General features: G+C 41.2%; 1 protein-coding gene across 2 annotated transcripts in view; it reads right to left on the bottom strand.

Moving 5' to 3' along the window:
• SNTG1 (syntrophin gamma 1) overlaps nt 1–20,387 on the bottom strand; it is a 352,865-nt gene extending 332,478 nt beyond the window's left edge. For both annotated transcript variants that reach the window (XM_075085000.1, XM_075084999.1), the window contains exon 1: nt 19,907–20,387. The gene's annotated coding sequence lies outside the window, so the exon portion shown is untranslated. The remainder of the gene's footprint in view (nt 1–19,906) is intronic.
• Between the last annotated feature and the right edge of the window lie 770 nt (nt 20,388–21,157).

The following is a 21,157-nucleotide window of genomic DNA, read 5'->3' as shown; positions in this document are numbered from 1 at the left end:
TTTATCAATGTCTACATAGAAATTGACAGCAGGGATAAAACTGTGTATGAGTTCTTGAAAAGTTGGACCAGATGATCTTCCAAGGTCCCTCCCAGACTTTGCTGTTCCTTGATTCTATAACTTTGGTCTTGGATGTAAATCAGATTGCTCTCACGTGCAGTTTGTAATGGTCCATAGTGCAGAGCAGTGCATCTGACATCATAGGCACAAAATAGTGTGCACAGGTGAGTGCCAAGTACTACTATTCCGGTGTGATGCCTTAATGCCACTTAATAAAGGCATCGTTTTTTGTATTAATTAATGCTCAGGAACTCATAAGAGGAATCCTAGTAAATGCCTTCAGTGGAGGACAAAAAACAACCAGAAGGGTCTTGATCAACCTTAATCTCTTTTAGCATGGCTTTTCCAAAATGACCAAGGTCATCAATGCTGAGCTTTGCATTCGCATTTCAGTTGTTTTACACCCTAGGCTACATTTCACTGAATAAATCTGCATTTTCCAAAAAGACAATTACGCACATCAACCAAGGAATGTTCATTACAGTCAAAGATGTAACAATATGCTTGCTTTGCAATATCCCGCTTTGTTTTCATTTCAGATGAAATAATTTCCTAAGAATTGCAAGGAAAAGGAAAAGGGTAAAACTGTTAGTACAGTTAATGCAGGTATAATTCAATTTAGTCCTAGCCATTGGCATAATTGTTAATATGTTCTATCCTCTTATTCATAAAGCTTTCACTGGAAGTGATATCACAGTGCATTATACATTCCCTGTAGCAATGCTCTTGGCTTCAGACCCAATGAACTTAGTTTATCTTTTTTCATTGAGCTACGAGTTTATTAGACACAGCTCACTATTTCCATTTGTGATATAAACTTGTCTGACTTGTTTCCCAACTCTAAAGTAGTGATTTGTGAACCTTTGGTAAATGCATGTTACTTCAGCATAGAATTAACAGTTCTCACTCGCTTGGTTGATGCCACCAGATAAAGTTGTGGTTTTTTTTTTTTTAGTTGAGTATAAAGCGCACTGAGTGGCTAGAAAAGGATGAAAAATATAAGAAAGAGAATTCATATATTCAGCAAAACAGGTCACTGATATGTGAAGGCGTAAAAGGAATACAAATCGACCAGTATGTTTCAGTACCGCACATAAAAAAGTCTTCTTGCTTAAAAAAAATACTTTTTAAAATCACATGGATGTGCTTACAAGATTTTCTGAGTACTGATCCTGTTATTTGTTTAAAATTAGCCTTTAAAATTAGCAGTCTCAGAACATATGAAAAAATTGCATGTGACCACATTCCTCACCTTTCACATTTTCTGCTACGTGTTTCTTTTCAGTTCTTAACTAGCATTCAAACAGCCAAGGTAAATTATGTATTTTTCAGAATTCTTTTTGCTTCTTACCAAGACCTGTAAGATATATTTGGGTATTTCCCTTCTTTGTGGGCTTTATGAAAAACCTCTGAAGCACATACCATACTGACGCAATCAGTTTTGCACTTCCAAAAATTCACAGAATCACAGAATGGTAGGGCTTGGAAGGGACCTCTGGAGATCATCTTGTCCAACCCCCCTGCTTGAGCAGGGACACCCAGAGCAGGGGGCACAGGAACGCATCCAGGTGGGTTTTGAATGTCTCCAGGGAAGGAGACTCCACAACCTCCCTGGGCAGCCTGTTCCCCTGCTCTCTAGTTTAAGGGGATATGTTCTCCCTTAAACTGGGGGAGGATATTTGTTTCCATGAACAAATGTTTTTCAGTATTCCCAAGTCCGATTCAGCATAAGGCTCTCAGTTTCCCAGGTATCCATAGCATGCCTGCACTAATATTCTGCCAGAAGCACAATTTTACTAGAATTTATCACTGTGAAATTTTAGTCTTTTTACTGAAAATATACTCAGCTAGACAAGAGCATTTTAAACCTTTCATCTGAACAGAAATCAACAGAAAGCACAAAGCCAATTTACAATTTGTGCCAATTTTGCTAGTAGCAAGATGTTTTTACCTCAGTTCTAGAGGTAATTTGTTTAACACAGTTTAAAAATGCAACTCTGAATGCCACATTTTATTTTCAAGAGAACTGCATGAATATTGGAGGATCTGAGTAACTCTAGGAACAACCTTTCCCCCATAATGCAGGAGCCATAAATGCGCTTGTTAATTTCTCTGAAGTTCCTTGTAGCGTGTTAGTTATCACCAAAAACAGTAAAGCTCAAGAGTGGAAAAATTTGTATTATTTCCAATCAGTAAGCAAAAAATTTCACTACGTAATCCTCTGTGTCACTGCCACAGGAACGAACAAGTATGAAGTGACTCTTCTTTCTGTTTGAGAGATGTTTGCTGTTCTTTCAAAGACTGAAAATCTGGCATGGGAGAGCGATATATGACAGAGGCAACTAAAAAGTTAAAATAGTAATAAAGTTTCCGTGCAAATAGCGGCTCTGGAAGTTTATCACTGTGCATTTGAATGAGGTTTTAGGGCACTCCTGTGCCTTTGGACACTTTGTTGAGCAGCTCTTGGTTTAGAGCTTCTTCAGCTTTAATTGCTTTAATCTTTGTGACTGGATAATGATGAACTGCGGAGCCCAGAATTACGCAGCAGATGCTTTTTAGCCTTCCATCCATCCAGTTTCCTTGCAAAATCCCTACTGCCATTGATCACAGCTTCCCTTAGCCCATTTGCTGAACACTAAAGTAAATTTCACAGTCCCCCAGCTATAATTTAAAAAGTACTCAGACAAATTAATGGAAGCCGATGTCTCATATTCCCAACTATGTTAATAAACTGCATTCCCCAGTTGTATCATAAACCAATGTGTCCACAATAAGCTTTAACTAGGACTCACAATATATTGTCTATAAATACACAGTCGTTCTGCTCTGTGAAATACAACATAGTATGCAAAACATCCAGAGAGTAACAGAAAACCAAAGGACATGTTGGCGTAGCTGTCATTATTTTTTAATTTGATTGCCTAAGAAAATTAAGTTTGTGTTATCATGCTGCATGTATATGCCCACACAAGGGTGAACGTGTGAGAAATACCTGCATGTCTGGAAATCTCCAAAGAGCATTTATGAGTTTGGAGTCTCCTCCGCAAACTCAGTTTCAGCAAAATGGGTCATAGAGGGAGTGGTACCGACAACAACATTTGCTAAAGGTTTTGTGCAAACACATAGCTGGATAAAACAAGAGTCTCCATTATTAATCCTATTGGCAATTAATACATCCACCAGGAAAGTGGGCTTTTATTCTTGATAGATAGCTACCACCTTAAAATAAAATGAAGACAAATGAAAGGACTGCTTGCAGAATTACTAACTGCTGTGGAGGAACCGAGGTCCTACCGTGGTGGGACCACACAGCTATTTACGTAAATGTAATACATGCAAGACCACAGTGGATTATCCTATTTAAAGAGAAAATATTACGCAATCCTCAATGCTATGTCAAAATACTGTACTGAAATTATAATGTCTTATTAAGCAAAGCATGGCCCTAACAGTGAGGCAGTCTGAGTATCAACTACAGCTGTTGCCTTATGATAACAAGGCAGCTGTGGAAGAGAAAGGCAATGGCACTAGAAATCTTTGCTAATGAACATATATTGAGTGCAAGGATAGCAAAATGTAAGTTGTAAGTGGTTTACTGTCTCACATCAGTAGCTAATACACCTGCTCACTGACTCGTGCTACAAAATGAGCCACTGACAAGATGCTGTGGGACAGACAGAATCATGAGAGACAGGTCTTCTTTCTCTCTCTTTTTTAAGGGGACGACTCCCTTACACTGTTACTGGTATGCTATTTACGCAGTAACTGTCATCAATTCTACATGCATATTCCTAATACATTAGAAATCATGCCAGAACATGAATATTTGGTAAGATGGTGAAGTCATCCTGGTGTCTCATCAAAGCATGTGATTCTTATTAATGACCATTTCACTTCTGTAAACTAGTATCGTTCCCTTAAAATCTTATGCCTCAGCAAAAAAAAAAACTACCTACAGCTGTAAATAACAGCAAAGCAGGAATTCAAGAGTTTATGTTGCACAAGGGTGCATAATCTGGACATCTATGTGTTGGCCAATGCTAAAGCCAGAGACCCATGCTAGCATAAGTCTGTCTACAGCGAGGCCGAAGCAAGTGTTAATAGTTGGTTTGACAGTGTTTTGCAGCTGGTTTCATACTGGGCTATCTTTCCACTTTCATTCAAATTACTCTTATAGTTCAGTTTTATTTTCATTCTTTCCCATAACAGGAAAAATGTAACATTATGTCAAATCCATATCTAAATTTGCCCATGGAATTATAGCAGTTTTGAAACTAAATACTAACATAGGAAAAGAAAATTTTTAAAAGTCAGAACTTAAAAAGCACCACAGGTTAGTATCCTGTATGTTCATCTGTTTGTTTAAATACCAAAAAAATGCAATTTATTTGGGGAGTTTATAGCTCTCTATATAACAGTCCACTTTGTCCTTTTACAGTGCTGTAGTAGAAAAAGTATAAATTTATTTAGCAGTTGTGGCTCTATTCACAGACAAAATGCTTGCAGAGAGATTCCTTCAAGTGCTTATTATAGTACGCGAATCCTAAGACCTCCAAATGTTCCTCCTTACAATGTATCATTTAAGACAAAGACTGGAAAATGAGCAAATAGGACTTCATATCCAATTTAATTTATGTCAAGACTAGATTTAGACAAATCCATTTTAAATGCTCCTACAATTAATCAAATTATTTTCCAGGTTTGTGTAATGTTCTTCAAAAAGGTAATAATACATTAGAGAAAGCAATGACTTGAAGTATACTGAAATTTGTTACTAGGTCATGCAAAATACTCTAAGAAACCAAAAACGCATGTAAATCGGTATCTAACACACTATGTGCCTCCACTGTCTGAAACTACTGGGAATAAACCTTTATGTAACCATTCATTAATGAAGTTTCAAAGTACTAACCCATGTGTCCACGAAGTATGAATTTAAGCTAAATGGGATAAACGAGCCAAAAGAAATTTATGCGACTTGCTCAAGCCTATGGGGTAATCACAGAGGAAATCTAATTCAGAAGTTCCAGTTCCCTGTTGAAATCTTGCTCTATCAGTACACTTGACATTGCCAGACTAAAATAACTGAGTTTAAATTAAAACAAGTTACAGCTTTGAAATTTACTTAAACTTCAGTAACAAAAAATATTACATATAAAAATGTTTGGGGTAAAATTCCTCTAAATTATAGATAAGACAACTTGGGAAAAAATCTTAACAGGCCAGTTTAACTATCAGTTGTTCACACAGCTTCTCATCAGCCCACACCTCCCAGCCCAGGTTCCCTTTAGTTAAAAAGGGTTCACCACTCCTTTCCTCCAGCAGTACGTTTGTTTGCTCTCTTATTTTTGGACTACAAACTCTGAGGAAGAGAGTATGCAGTACAAAAAAGAAGACCAAGATTTGTTTTCAGAGAGAGGAGGCAGGTCAGCTTTGCAGCCGTCCAGCACTGCCTGAGTGCTCGTAGCCCACACCACCGTTTCATGAGCACGACAGGCACTCAGGCAGCAGCCGGCTGAGCACACACCAGGATCCACGCCTTCTTTTTGGGTCTCCCCACACTTCACATCTTCACAGCCTGGATTCAAGAGTAAAATTTCTCTTCACTAATCCACTGATTTTTTTAATTCACTGCACATTCAAACTGATATATGTAATTCCACGTGTTCAAGCTGTTTGTTTTTAAGTCCTTTTCCTGCATTTTTAAACTCAACTCTTGACACCAGAACTTTGAATTTTCTGGTGCTGAATAAATGGAAACAGGTTTAAGTCCAAGGAATCTAACACCAACCACTGCCACAACTGCCACCAAATGCTGAAGATTCATCCATGAACAAAACAGGGATGTTTTATCAAGCTGAAAGTAAATTTCAAGGTATTCTGCCCTGGCCTGGTATGTACTGCCTAAAGGCAGTTGTCTAAAAACATTCACATCAAGCATCTGCAATTTCACTGAATACATGTGCATTAAATAGTTTTAAATTAAATATTCAAGCATAGTTATTGAAACAAGAAATATTATTTTCATGCTGTGTGCCCAGATATTTTAATACACAACAGTATACATTGAGTAGATTATATTATTTGATTAGCAGGACGAAAGTTTTAAAAAAAAGGCAAAATTTCAGTTACTCAAAAATTACGCATTAAGATCTCACTGAATTATATAAAACTACTTACATAAAACTACTCAAAATGAACCACTGAAAAAAACTTCTTGTTTAGGCTTTAAATCAGTTCCAGATGGAAAGCATCTGCAAGCATCCTAGTAGAAGTTAAGATGACAGTTGAACGTTATAAAAGCAGATTTTCAAGTAGAGCATTTTTACTTTCATATGGGACAGAAAAATACATATTATGGAAATTTTAAGGGACAGAACAGGCAATTCGGACAGCGGTGGACTGGTTGGTAAGAACAAAAATCTCAATAAGCTGCTGAATACAGCACCTAATGCTCAGCTTTACCAAGCGAAACCCTTGAAAACAAAGAGAGCACTTCAGCTTGATTTGAGGAGGAACCAGCAGAGGCATGTAAAGAGAAGATTCAACAGGCCAGGAAGACAATCCTCACTTGCAGTTCTGAATATATTTGAGGAGGATACACAGCGTGAGAAAGGTTATCTGAAAGAGGGTCAACTCCTGTACAAGCACTGGCCACCATGTGCTTTATGTATGTCTAAAAGAAGTCACAAGAACATCCAGCCACATAATGTGGCCACTGTCATGATCAGAGGGGTTTATTATAGATTTCCAAATTCCCGGGCTGTCAAGGCTGACAAGCACTTAGTATACCATATTTAACACAGATATATAAACATGTATCTATTACAAACACATGTATACACACAAATATGTTAGAAACATACACTGTCAAGCGATAAGCCTGTAAAGGATATAACAGAAATACTGCGGAGGGAAATCATAAATACAAAGCTTTAAGTAGGGACCATCCTCAAAAATAATAAAATGTGCTGCTCTCAAATTACCAGTTTTGTCATCCCTTCAGGGAAAAGTTGGCCAAAAAGCAAAATTAAATCTTATGGCAATTTAAGAGAAATATATTTTTTGTATATATGTGTCAGGAACCAGCAACAGAAACAAACTTTACCTCTGAAGTTTCACAGATGAGTTGACACCAGTTATTGTAACTCGAGTCACTTTTACTTCTACCATGACGGCATCTTGCACCTCAAAGAGGTACCATCTACGCTTAGTGCTGTACATGTGAACAACAAAGAAACATTCACCACTTATCATTTCTTCTTTGAATTATGTACTTTTATATCATTGTATCATGCCATTATAGGTTTATTATGCTGAAGATCTCATGGGTTTCCAGCAAGTAAGTCTCAGAACTATGACTCTCATAAATAACCACGACTAATCGCATACTGTCCTGTAAGCTACCACCCAAGAAGATGGCCACAAAGAACCTAATGGGTGGCCTTCCTGGTGCTGACTGAATGCAAACACAGGAGCTAAAGGCTTGGTGGGCCACAATACACAAGACAGGAGACAGGAAGTGACATCATGTCAGTCACGGTTGTGAGAACAGAGCCCAAGCTTTGTGGAGCACAATACTTACCCCAAAGGTGATTTTTGCCACAAGCAATTATCTGTTCACTGACCTCTAAGAGAAACATTATGTTCAATCTTTGTAAATAAAAAGGGTGCCACCACAGAAATCTCCAATATGCATCTTCTATCTTCTTTCAACTGGAGCACTCCAGCAAGGCCCCAGATACCAGGTAGCTACTCAGATGGAAGGGACCGTGACATAAATCATTACACACTTCAGAAGCTGCCTTGCATATTTCAGTAAATCGAAGGCTTCCCAGACTGATGAAAACTGAGCTTACAGTAGAATAACACCCTCTCTGTGGCTGAGGGAGACAGAGCTGATTCAGTCACACATCATGCCTCTCATCCTCTTACAAAACACCTGCACTTGTGTTCCAGGCAAGCGCACGCAGGCTGCTAAGGAAATCAGCAGTACAACTGCCATGAAGATTATCCCAAGAACCACTTCTCTATACGGAGAGCAACACACAGTGTACCCTTCCCAGCAGCCACAGGACTGAGGAGCCTTCTGATTATGAGTAGCAGTATGTTCACTTCAGATATCTGCTGCATGTAACAAAAAAAGTTTTCCATCTTAAAAAATAAAAATAAAAATTGTATTTTATGACCCATGACAACAACCTCTGCTTTTGTTAAACATGCAGGCTTCTTTCCTGGACCCCAGACTTTGGCACAAAAGCTAACTCTGGCTCTTCTCAGTTTTCTTCTTGACTGTATTAGACAACACTGCACAAATAATGCAGGATACACAAGCAGATGAAAAATCAGAATCATCACTCACTTAAAATATTAATTATCATAGTCTAGGAAGTACAACCATGAGAAACCACCTTAAAAAAAAAAAAAAGATACTGGATTTGAGAGGAACACCAAAGGGTCAACCTCCCATTCACCCAGTACACACAAACAAGGCAATCACTGGAACCGATGTCTTAGAGCATTACTGGGAATATTTACATGCTAGATCCAGAGACTCCAGGTCCAAAGCTTAAATTCACCCTGAGGTATGGATCTACTGGGGGAGGAACAACAGTAGGAGAAATGAGAAGGTAACTGTCCCTTCTCAATTAGCATGTTAGCCTCTCTGCATGTTTAGGAGCAAGAACCTGGCGACGTCAGTTACCCAAGCCAGCCTACGGCTGCATATCGCACTCATCTGTGACTTTGCCTACAGTAATTATTTGGATAAATTACTTCTTTATTGATTTTTACTTCCCTTTATCTTAGTTTTAAACATCACTCTGGAGATTTGACTTGTAGGCTCTAGAGGGACCCTCATCCTCAAGCGAAGGCTGCATAGATAGGTGTTATTGGTATATACAGTTATTCCCAATCTAGAGCATGTCACATGCGCACTCACTGTGTTGGATTTGTTTGCACAGTCAAAAACTCAAAGGTCAAACACTGCCCCTAATCTGCATCCTGAATGTGCCCCAGTACTGTGAAGACAATTGGCTTGTGTAAGAGACCATAATTTTCATGTCTAGCATTACTCTGTGGTACTGAAAAGCATATTTTCAGGTTGTTTCTCATAATTTCTAAATACAAGAGTGCATTTCAGATGAACGGTGTTAAAAAAAAAATCTTTCAGATAAAAGATGGTATTTATATAATTATACCTTCTTTTTAACCTAACAAAAAGCTTTGACGAACAGACGAGCGTTTTGGGCAAAACCATAGGTTTTGAACACACAGCAGGGCAGTTTATAGAGTCATAAATACAGGTTACTACTACAGATTTATATTTTTTTTATATAAAGGACTAGCTTTCCCTGCAGTAGCATCTCGAGCTATTTACATGTCATAAACCTGCAGAAAGTGATAGTTAGCTGTAATTGCAAAACTTCAAAGTACTGCATGGTTTTTGTGAGCTTTTGTGCAGAAGTTTTTCCAGCACTTTAAATGCCTGTAGAGAGAGATTCTGTATGTAGGAAGATCTAAAATATGCCTCACCATCCAGAAAAAGACAATTCTGCTCCCATAAAATGAGGAATATAAATTAATCTTGTGTATCGCCTTGTAACTGGAGTAATACTGACACTTGATCCGTGAAAGCAGCCTCCTTCTCATCTACTTTCTCTGAAGCAGAATTAGTATTTAGAAAGCTCACAGTCTTAATTTTACACTTCTACAGTTGCCTTTAGAGGTGGTTCCAGCTATTTGTTCCAGCTCTACTTGCTGGAAAGGAAGGTGCCCAGACAATTTTCCTAAGGAAATCAGAATTGTCAAATGAGATCCATAACTCTGCTTAGTCTCCACAGACTTCTGAGCACTGTAGAGTCTATCACAAGAGCAGATGTGTGTATGAAGCCCAATTTATTGAAGCATTTAACTTGAGCTAGAGATACATGTATATACATGTATGGCAGGGCAAAAAGGAAGAGAAATCCTGATGATGTCACTCCTCCATCTCTCCTAACATGAGACAACCTGAGGACCTCACCAGTTTCCACTTTGCTTCTTGTGCATTAAGAGGCCAACCTCAGATAGCCTGAAGGACCACAGCATCGCGACTACATCCCCAAACAGACCCACAGAAGTGAGTGGTCCACCTAAGGATGCAACTGAATTCCTGCACGTGAGGTCCTGGTTTAAATTTGGGGAGCTAAAGGGACTTATGGAGAACAACGACACAGATACAGTCTTTCCCAGATATTTCTCATATGGACAGGGAACACGCTTCTGGCAGAACTTTTCTGCATGAGTAGCAGGTCCATAATTCAAGGACGTAATTCTGAATATTACTGAACAATTGCAGTCTTGAGCAACACCACTTTCCCCTCAAGACATGGACAGCAGCTCTCTCATCAAACATCTTGCTTCTGTCCTTGCAATTCTCTCTCCGCTTTGCCTAGAAATGTAGCTATTCACCTTTTCCTCTTCTCAAGGGTCACACATATCCTCTCTCTATCACAGCATAAAGAATGCAAATGCAAACCCACTGTATTTTTCTGCCTTCTTGCATACAGTCTATTTAGATGCTTACGACCTCAGCTGCTGGTGATCTCAGGCTTACAGTCCTGCAGCCATTAAAGAACTGCACAGAAGGCATACTGCTGTATACACATGGTGGTCAGTACTACCGTGGAGTAGGGAGCAGGGAAAGTGTTATGCCTTTTTATGCTCCTGAGAGTAAAACATGGAAAAAAAAAAAATTACAGAGTGGAAAACAGCAGAGTTCCCTATCAGTACCCTTAAGCACCTACTATCATTCTTTCTAATGAACACCTGTATGTGACATCTTATCTGCATTTTATAACACTTAAAGAGGTTGTAGCTCTATCTGCTGAATGGTCATTACTACTGCTCTTCATAATACATTATAAGCCATTAAAAGCTTCTGCTCTACTTGGTAAGCATTTCACTGACATAAGGAAAGCTTTATTTAAATTAATTCCTTTAAGACAGAAGTAGGGGAAAGATGCTTTTAGGACTCTAAGGTTTTAGTGTTAAGATTCAGAGAATACCTCCTGGTTCTACTATGGTAGGCATAGTTAGGGTGAGGAATTCCCATTAAAGGTACCATCTCTCCCTGCATAAAGAGTTGTAATGTCTCAGCTCAGCAGCTGCATAACATCTTCTCCTACAAAAGCACATGTAGATACGTTCACCTGCATATGCAGGTTCCTGATTGTAATTTCCTGTGACAAGTTATTGTAGCTTGTCCCCTTCGGTACTAGAGGGCATGCACTAAGTCTGGGGATATTTCTCAGAGACACTTCAGATCAGGTCTTAATCTTTCCCTACTGCTACCCAATAGAAAATATATTTGATTCTTCTCTGATACACTTTTTCAGGATAGGTAGGCATCACATTTCTTCATAGTGTTTAAGAATATTAAAATATCCTGAAACTGAACACAAAATAAAATCACCAAAGGGCATTCCTGTTTGAATCTACTGTAACAAACACTCTTGTAAGAAAAATTTGTTAGAAAACAACATAATGCGGCGAAGCAGGTGCCATATTCTGAGGACTGCCTCTTGCAAAAATGTTGGTCTATATTGACTGGAGGAAAACTCTTCCCCTAAAACACAGCATCGTGCTATCCTAAACCCCACTGGGTGTCAGAAGCTCAGCAGGAAGCTGTACCAGCCTGCAAATTCCTTAAATCCATTCTCCTAGGTGCAAGAGCTTCGTAGGAGCTTGTCCAGATCACTCTGACTGGATTCACTACCTACGCAAAAACAGGCTGTCTGGAATCTACTGGTTTCACAGGCTGAAATACAGAGCTAACAAAAAATGCCACAGGAGTCCTTCTCCACTGCTCCAATACTGACATCCCGTACCTTCTGCCAAACATTTCAGCAGCAAAGCCTGGAGGCTGAGGGAGCAGAGATTCACGTCCTTTGCCAGATAACCCTTTCAAAACTGGATGTCCTTCCCCTGTATTGGCCACTCTGCATACAACTCCTCTTTTCACTGTATTTTAACAAAGCATTTATTCAAGGATTGATATTTAAACCATTTCCTGAGTTTTACCATCATCCCCAAACTCACTTCACCTGCCTAACAGGAATCTGAGGGATCTCAATCTCTCTCTCAGAATAACAGACTTCTTCCTTAACATGTGGATTGGTTGTTGTAGCTGGTTACTATCTTTCCTGTGTTGCAGAATTTCCCATCTTATTTCTGATAAAAAATAGTAGTTGTACAGCAATTATTTTAAGATTTTTATCTTGGGCACACTATCAGGTTTTTTAGACACAATATTCAATACAGTGACAACACAATAGGGTAACTGAATGAACCAAGCAGGCTTTCTGCTCTCCTCCAAATGTGACATAATAAGGTCTACAGTGTAATATTCTCTACCTTAAATCTAATTTTTTCTATATATTCAAACTATATCCTCAATCCCTTATTTCCTTGAAAAAAAACCAATAAAGTTGTATCAAGCCAAATTATCATTTTTAGGAAAAAATGAGCTAGTCCAGAATTGAAACATGAAAATATACTTAAAAGTAATAAGACCTAAGTAATCTTGTTCAATACTGAAAAAAATGTGCCCGTATACAATGTATGAACTAAAAAGAAAAAGTCCCATTAACTTCAGTAGATGCTGGATGGTTTTATTGTAATTTGCCAAAAAAGAATCGATCCTCAAATATTTCTTTTCCTATTTCCAAAAACGTGTTTCCACAAAAAAGCATGTCTTTTCTGTTGTTAGACAATTGCAGCTAATATATAATAGCAAAGTTAATTATAAAAGGAAAAATCAAGTCTGATTTCAAAGGGGAAAAGTCATGGATTCGGTCCTGTAAACACAAAGTATATAAAGGATAATATATTAATCTTAATAAAGAGTTGTACAAAAACACACAAAAGCAGGGCACAAAAATAGTGCAGAATCAATTGGATGCAAACTGTACTACATGAGGAAAATAAATAATGCTTGAGATTAACACTGAGATTTTCAGTTCAGGAAAAACTATTGTAATATCATTATGAAGAGGTTAAAAAAGAGGCAATAAGAGGTACATGAAAGTGTATGTTATGTAAGAGCACAGAAATAAATGACAGTGTCAAACCACTGTTAACAACTTGATTTCTCCATCAGTCAGAGCATGCAATGAATATGGTCCATCTCCCAAAAATAGAAAGGTGGTCTTTTTTAAGAAACTCTGCAAACTTATATAGGTATATAAATGGCATTGAGAACATAGATAATAACACAACAGAAAGAATGTATAATCACTGATCAGTAAGATCAGCTCAGATTACCAGGAGCCTATTTAATGTAGTGAAAAGGAAAGCTGCTGTATAAAACAGATTAATAAACTGAAATTTAGGCAATTTTAATTAAGACATCCCAAGGAAATTGCCCAGGCAACCTTACAACTGCATAAGAGAGTAACTTGTGAAAAGAAGCATATTATGAACCATTATTACAGATGCTTAAGAATTAACTAGCTGAAAGACTAATGACATACTGTAGAAAGAAATTCTCTACTTGTGCATTCAATTATCCAGGAAGGTCCTTCCTAATCTCAGCGACTTAAAGAAAAACGAGAGGAGATAATCATCAGATGCTGTCATGGTTTCTATATACTTTGCTTGGAAATGTCTAGCAGGGTTACAGCAGGCTTCCTCCGGTAAAATTTCTTCATGAACATCACTGTATTTGACTGAGAAGTTTGTTCAGCTGAAAAAGCAATAGCATTGCTATTTTTGCACTTGCATTAGCAGAGTTGCTTAGTTTGCCGACAGGGAGCCCTGCCACTAACTGCACCCCTGGCAGTGGCCAATCATGCCCCATTCATAATGTATTAACTGTTCAGGCTCCTCGGAACTGTAACCTCAGTTTGCTTTTACATCCATTCCTCCATGTTGTTAAAGCCTAACACTGATTTTGAAAAGACTACTTTTTATTTTATATTACACTCTGTGATCATAAAGTTGTTTCATAAAAAAGCAAAACACATAACCCTCAGGATGAGAACAAAGGCACTCCAAATGTTAAAACCCATAGAGACACAGGTCTGATGCTTTTTTACTCCAATTCTATCATCAGTGAAGAGCTCTGTGCATGCATCAGTTTGTGTTTTGTTACATGACAAGAGCTCTGTATGGACCAAACCCTTACATTGCCACATAAATGTCTGCCACTTAATAAGCGATTAAAACAGTTGTGTGAAGTACCGTGTGAATTCTGCTGCATTCAGGCATATACAGCTGTGATACCAACTGGTAATGGATACAGGCAGACAGCTGTGCGTGATGAAACCTAGGGCTGCAAGACAACTGTAGAGCTGATGATTTTCCCCTCCTTTTTAACTTGAAAAAATCTGATTAACATAGATCAGTTCTCAAAGGCTGTTTATAATATATATCAAATGATAGGAGAGAGAGAAGAGAGTTCTCTTGCAAGCATAACTCTAATTGCTTTACTTCTTTAGGGGTCAAAAGCAAGCCAAAGAAAATCAACGTCCATTTGTGTTGCAGAAGCTGAAACATACAGTTCATTATTCACAACTGTTAAAATAGTCAATCAAAACATTTTGCCATGCGGACCAACCAGAAAAAGCCATCTCACATAATTTTTCAATGAAGATATATTTAGAAATAGCAAAGCATTTCATAAAAATAATTTCAGAATTGATGCTTTATATTAAGGCAAATATTAAAAACTATGTTATGTAGGAATATCAAACTTTGAGAAGACTTCCAGGAACTTCATATTATAGCCATTGAAATCACTGACAATTTTACACTAAATTCAACAAAAGTAGCAAAACAGTCTTTACATTGTGGAAGGAATCAGAGGGTGGGATTACTATCACTTGTCAGATTCTGTCGTCTGTACAGGACAATTTCAAATTCCCTTTAGTTTTTGACAGAAGGGTGAAGAAAAATTAATGTCATCAACAGCATTCCCATTCTTACTTCTTTGTGGGTAGCTGTATTCTTTTAAATAAATTCAATTTAACAGGTGGAAGGGGAAAAGGGATGTGTTTTGTTTTATTCAAACAGCCTCTGCTGACAGTTAAATGTAAGTCTATTTAAATAATTTGACCAAAACCAATATAAAATTTACTTAATTTCTAACATCTTCAACAAGAAACATAGTACGCTGTCCACTATTTGAAAAACTACATTGTTTGAGATTGAACGAAAAAAATATTAAACCCAAGTTTTAGAATAATCCAGTAAATAAACTGTACCTCCTCTGATAATGTTATCTCGGAAGCTCCAAGCAACGAACACTTCAGAAGCGCTTGATGTCATCAGCTTTAAAAGCACACCCTTGAACCAGAATCTCACTCAACCAGGGAAGGAACACCTGAATCTAACAGCAAGTAACAAATACTTCATAGGGGAAAAAAAAAATATCCAACACTCTTGAGATGAGATCTGGATTATAACTATCTGCCGAATAATCAATTGAGCCAACAATCAGTTGCGCTCACGGCATCTCTGAAGCCAGGAGTTCTTTCACAGACTCAGTCTCAGCACCAGTATTACAGCAGTAAAACATCAGTGCCTTTACCTCAACCACATCTCACACAGGAATTTCCGGGCTGCTGAAAAGCACCCTGCGAGCTCAGTGTCAGAATTTCGCTCTGCTCCAGGGCTTGTTCCACTTCAGGAACATCCGCTTCCACCCTCAGAGGAAGCTGGACATGCTGTGTTCAGCTCCTGGCATGGGGGTATCCTACTTTTTGCAGTGGAAGGTACAGCTCAGCCTTTCACAAACCATTTACGCCTCATCATTAAAGTAACTGTGAATACCTGAGTGGCACAGCAAACCTTGTCCAGCAGTATCATTTACCCATGTTTTGGCCTCACATGCAAAACCCTATCTTTTAGAACAATTACAGGTATGTAACTTAAGTCTACTATTACTCTCACATTAGTATCAGAGTTAAGAACTCTTAGGGTTTTGTCCAACACTACCCAAAGCAAACTGGAGAATAAGCTGTGAAATTAACTTCATCCCAAACACTCTTCTTTATTAGTCTCCCTCTACCCATTACTAAATTGAAGAGATCAAGTCCCCAGGAAACAACCCAGCCCGTGGCTCCTGCTCCACCAGACTCATCACACAACCGAGCGTTCCACCTCTTTTGGCTAACTTGAGCTAATTACTGAAGATAAGGCTCAGAGGCCCAAATGACAGTGACGGCCACATCTGAAGCGCACAGTGGAAAAAAGCTTTGTTTCCATATCACGTAGCTCCTCTTCCTCTTAAGGAGCAGACACATCACCTACTAAATCAATCTCTAAAGATGGATAATAATTTCTCCCTTGGATAATTAAATACATATGTGAATTTCACTGGCTGTGTCTCCCCTACATTCCCTGGTGTTGATTACAGCTGCATCTCTGAGGCATGATCTGTTTTGTTTTGGGGTTTTTTTTAAGTATGCTTTCTCTCCTTCCTCTGATCTGCAACAGGAATGCAGAAAATTTAGTTTGGCCACAATGACAGCAAGGCTTTCTGACTCCTCCAGTTACGGTAGGTAAAACTCAGGGCAAGTACAGAAGGTCGGCTGTGTAATCATGCTGAGCCAATGTCACAGCATAGTTCCAGAGGTACGTGTTGATGCAGCACACTCAAATTGGGATTCAACCCTCCCACATCCAGTCCTCTCCCTGGAAACCAGAACTGAAAGCACAGCCATGAGAAGGGCCAAGAAAGACTACACATTAAATCCATTTGACATTTCTTATTATTCACTACAACTCCTTACCTTTTTAATAATGTATGCAAGCAAACCTGGCCATGACTACTGGCAAGAAATACGGACAAGTATCATAGCTTTCCTAGTAGCTCAGGCACAAGGACCAGTGCTAAATTACAAGCATGAAGAAATGGTACTTACCTGAGCACTTGAGAGGGCAGAACTGACTACAAACTACAAGGGCAAACTACAGCTCTTATTTGTTTGTTTCTTTGTTTTAATATTTGATTTAGGATGAATAAATAGAAATGACACACTCAATTGGGTTGGGCTGACTAGAAGAACCATGCTTAGCTGTTGATATGTTTCATTTCGCTTACAGGTCTTTCCCTCAGTTCATGAAAGTTACGCCTGACAAGCCAAACAGCATGCCTGAGCAAATATGAAAAAAATCAGGAAAGAAATGTAATCTCTGAGCTTGCCCTCAAATTTCTGGATCAAGTCAACATCTACTCTATTAAAGAGATTTGCATAGTATTAAAATAAAAATGCATGCTATAAAGTTGAATATACTGTACTTTGGAAATCTTTCTTTGATTCAAAATATACAAGCAAACTGCGATACAGAACATTAACGAGGATCCTTGAATACCCTTACAGTGATCTGTAGGATCGCCACTCCTGAGATTTTAAAATTAAGAACTACACACATTTAAAACTAAAATATAAATATGCAGAAAGGCTTTCGGACAGCAACCAGGTAAAAGAAAAATTGTGTAATGGTAAAGGGGTTTGATTAACATCTTAGAAGTTGTCATTTTATAAATATATCCTTAAAGACCTCAGGTCTTACTTTGCCCTTTCTTTTCAAGTTTCTAACAGAAAAAGAAACGTTTCTTTTTTTCTATCAGACCCTGTGAAAACTCAGTTCTTTGGCGATGTAAGAGAGTGAAAACCTGGCCGCAAGTGAAAGTCTAGAGCAGCATGTTCTTTAATCCAGTGGCAGGGACCTTGATTAGATTATCTCATAGCTATGGGACAAGATACTGCAAATGCCAAATGATGCATCATTAAATTATGTTTTCTTCCTCTCCAGGCGAAAAGCAAGTATAGCATTAGATTAGACTGAAGGACTAAAAAGAAAAGGAAGAAAAGGGCTCTATAACATGCATCAGAAGTGACAAAAGCTGATACAATTTTTAATACCCATTTATTTACTTAATCAGGTATAAGCAGTTGCTAATGTTAATTGTGGAAACCACAAACGTAATATATAGCCCAAATGAATTCCAGATCAGTGCACGCTTCAGTGTTTTATGATCTCCCTTGCACATGCCTAGTGAAAGCCTGCCACTCTGCAACAGAGGAAGGAATTACTACAATAAAGCCATAGGCACACTTAGCTAAAAACTATACTTTTTCTGATATGACACAGAAGAAGCTGTGTGCTTTCAGTAATGGACAGGTTCAGGTCCATTCACATCTAGCAACAGTTATTCTACTTAAGTTTCACAGTATTTTCAGAGAGTCAGAAATATGAACCACAGGAAAGCTCTCTGTGAACTGCATTGAAACAAATGGCATTCCCCTCAACCAGCTTAACCACCATGAGCCCCATCCACCATTAAGGGAAAGGCGTACTTTATCTTCCTGCAATAAACTTGAGTTAGTTACACATTCACAGTACTGCCATCCCAACATCTTTTAGTCTTATTATGTCAATACTGCATCTATGTAAAAAATGTGCGTTTTGGTGCATAAAAAAGATATCTTGCTGCTGACAAATCAAACTGCATTAACCTGGGAAGCTCTGAGATTGCCATGCACAACCACACATCCCTTTCTCTAGAGATCTCACTGATTAGAAAAATAAGTATCTAAAACTCAACAAACATTTCACGCGCAGTGACATTTCTGCATGAGCATATGCTTCGAACATTGCAACTTGTACTTTCATCACTATTAGCAAGTTATTTTCCCGAGTTATTTCCTACACACGTACCATGCCCGGTACCCTTCCTGAAACTACCATGTTCACTGGAACTGACTGAGCTTTTTGTGAAATGTCAGAGCTTAGCTATAAATCTGTGTAAATGCTTTTATTCTGTGCCGCTTTCATGTTAGAACAGAACATACATCAAGGTCACTGTTAAAGATTGTAGTTTTCAGGCTCATAGAGGAGACACCAAGAAAATAAATAAGAGTAAACTTAAACACTGTCTGAAGTTCTATCTTCTCCCAAACCTGTCCAGAATTCACATCTCTATCCCCTGCGTTTCAGAGACAGGTGTTTCATAGATACGGGAAGGCAGGCTACTTAGCTTATACACTATCAGTGCTGAAAGGTGAACAGGAAAATTCACTCTTTGCAGTGCGACAGGTCTGCTCTGAGCTCTCTGAGTTTTTAGCAAGAGATTACAGCCCCACGGGCCTCTTCCTTTGAAGTGGAGTTCCTCCGAGAGCAGAATTAGTCCCCTGCCTGCAAACCGTGCTCCACATACTGAAATAAATTACGTTCAACTTTTTGTTTCATGACAATGTCAAGCATAGCAATAAACATCCACAGGCTAAAAGTAAGCAAACAAACAAGGCTGGGCAAGCCATAACCTCACAGCAAGAGCATCTCAAAGAAAATCAGCAGGTAGGGCACAAGAAAGTTAAAAGCATGAAAATCAAAACTGTGGGTTCGCTATCTTAATCCGTAAGTGGGTCTGAATGGCTAAAGCGCACCCTGCCTCTCTCCTACAAGACGCGCTGATGGAAAGCAATTAAGAGACTCCGACAACGTAGCTATAGCCCAGCACAAAGGAGAAGGCATTTCATATTAACGCCTTTCACTTGCAGAAGTGGGAAGCGCTGGGACACCGCGCTGCCTCCCCGGCTCCCCCTCCGGAGCACGGCAGCGGCGCGATGCCCGCGGCGGACTCCGGCGGAGTTGGAGCGGGGCTCCCCTGCAATCCCAGCCACGAACCTCCCCGCACCTAAGCGCCTGAAAACTGCCGCTGGCGCCGCCGACCATCCTGCCTCCAAACCAGGAGCGGGCGACCAACAGCCGCAAATGAAAAAATAAAATTAAGAACAAAAAAGTCACTCGAGAGGAAGGTAACACAGCGAGACGGCGGCAGCGAGGGAGCACTTACTTGCCTATACACCACCGCCGGGCGACCTCCTCTCGGCTGGTGAAATGCTGTGCCACTCGTCCTCCTCGGACCGCCGCTCCGCGCTATTTCCAAAATATTTCCACAGGGCGCCGGCACATCTCCGGGCTCAGCCGCAGCGCGCAGGGAGCCCGGCCGCCGCGCCCCCCAGCCCGGTGCCCATGGTGCCAGCCGCAGCCCCGGCAACTGGCGCCCCTTCCCGCCGGCGCTACCTCGGGGGCGGGCCGCCGCCTAGCACGGCATCGCACCCAAGCCGCCGCCGCCGCCGCGCCGAGGGGGAGCCAGGGGCTCCCCGCGCCCTTCCCGGAGACGGAACGGAGCGGGGGCGCCGGGCGGGGGAGTGCGGGGAGGCAGCGCCGCCCCTCCGCGGCGGCGAGCGGCCAGGCGAGGGGAGGCGAGGGGAGGCGAGGCGGCGCGCCGCCGCCACCGCGGCCGCAGCCAGCCGCGGCGATGCCGGCCCCGCCCGGGACCCCCGCCCGTCCCCCTTCCCCCCCCCCCCCCCCACCGCCGCCTCCGGGGCGCTCCGTAACGCCGCCCCGCTGCCGGTGCCACGAGATCCGGTGACGCGCAGCCCTCCCCCAGGCCGGCCCCCGTGGCGGAGCGGGGCGAGCGGGCCGTCAGGCAGGGCCGCCGCCGGCGGGCAGCGGGAGGCTCGTCCGGGCGCGTCCGGGGAGCGCGGCCCTCCGGCCCGGCCCGGCCCGGCCGGCCGCGGCAGCCGGCGCCCTCCGGCGGGCGGGGGCAGCGCGTTCCCGGCCTCGGCGCCGCGGGGGACCACGGAGCCCACGGAGCCCTCCTCCCGCGTCCCGAGGAGCCGCGGCTGTCGCGCTCCCCCGTGCCCAGGCGGGAAAGTTGTCCGCCCCCTCTCCCGCCTCAGTGAGCCTCCGTTTCTGCTCAACTTCCCCGGCTGCCGTTTCTCCTGGCTGCGTGATCGGCTCTAGACCGACCGCTCGCCGGAGGGAAAGCACACCGACCCCCACGTTTGGAAGAAATTTGGTGCCGGTTGTGTCGCTTTTGCCAGGCTGACTTTGCGCGGACGGGCCACTGCTCTGCCGCCCCTACCCCGCAGCGGAGCGCAGCGAGCCCCGCTCCCCCGAGCAGCCTCGGGCAAGGAGGGGGCTCAAAAGGCGCCAAGCGTGCGGGGGTGCTCCCCGATAAAGCCCCTGCCCGGTCCCCTCCCTCCTCTTCCCCACGTCCGCGCCTCCGACGGCGGCACGCGGCGCCCCGCCGGACATC

The sequence above is a fragment of the Phalacrocorax aristotelis genome, chromosome 2 (genome assembly GCF_949628215.1).
Source record: "Phalacrocorax aristotelis chromosome 2, bGulAri2.1, whole genome shotgun sequence".
NCBI lineage: Eukaryota > Metazoa > Chordata > Aves > Suliformes > Phalacrocoracidae > Phalacrocorax > Phalacrocorax aristotelis.
The sequence above is the reverse complement of the archived record's forward strand: the minus strand, read 5'-3'. Positions and strand labels throughout refer to the sequence as shown.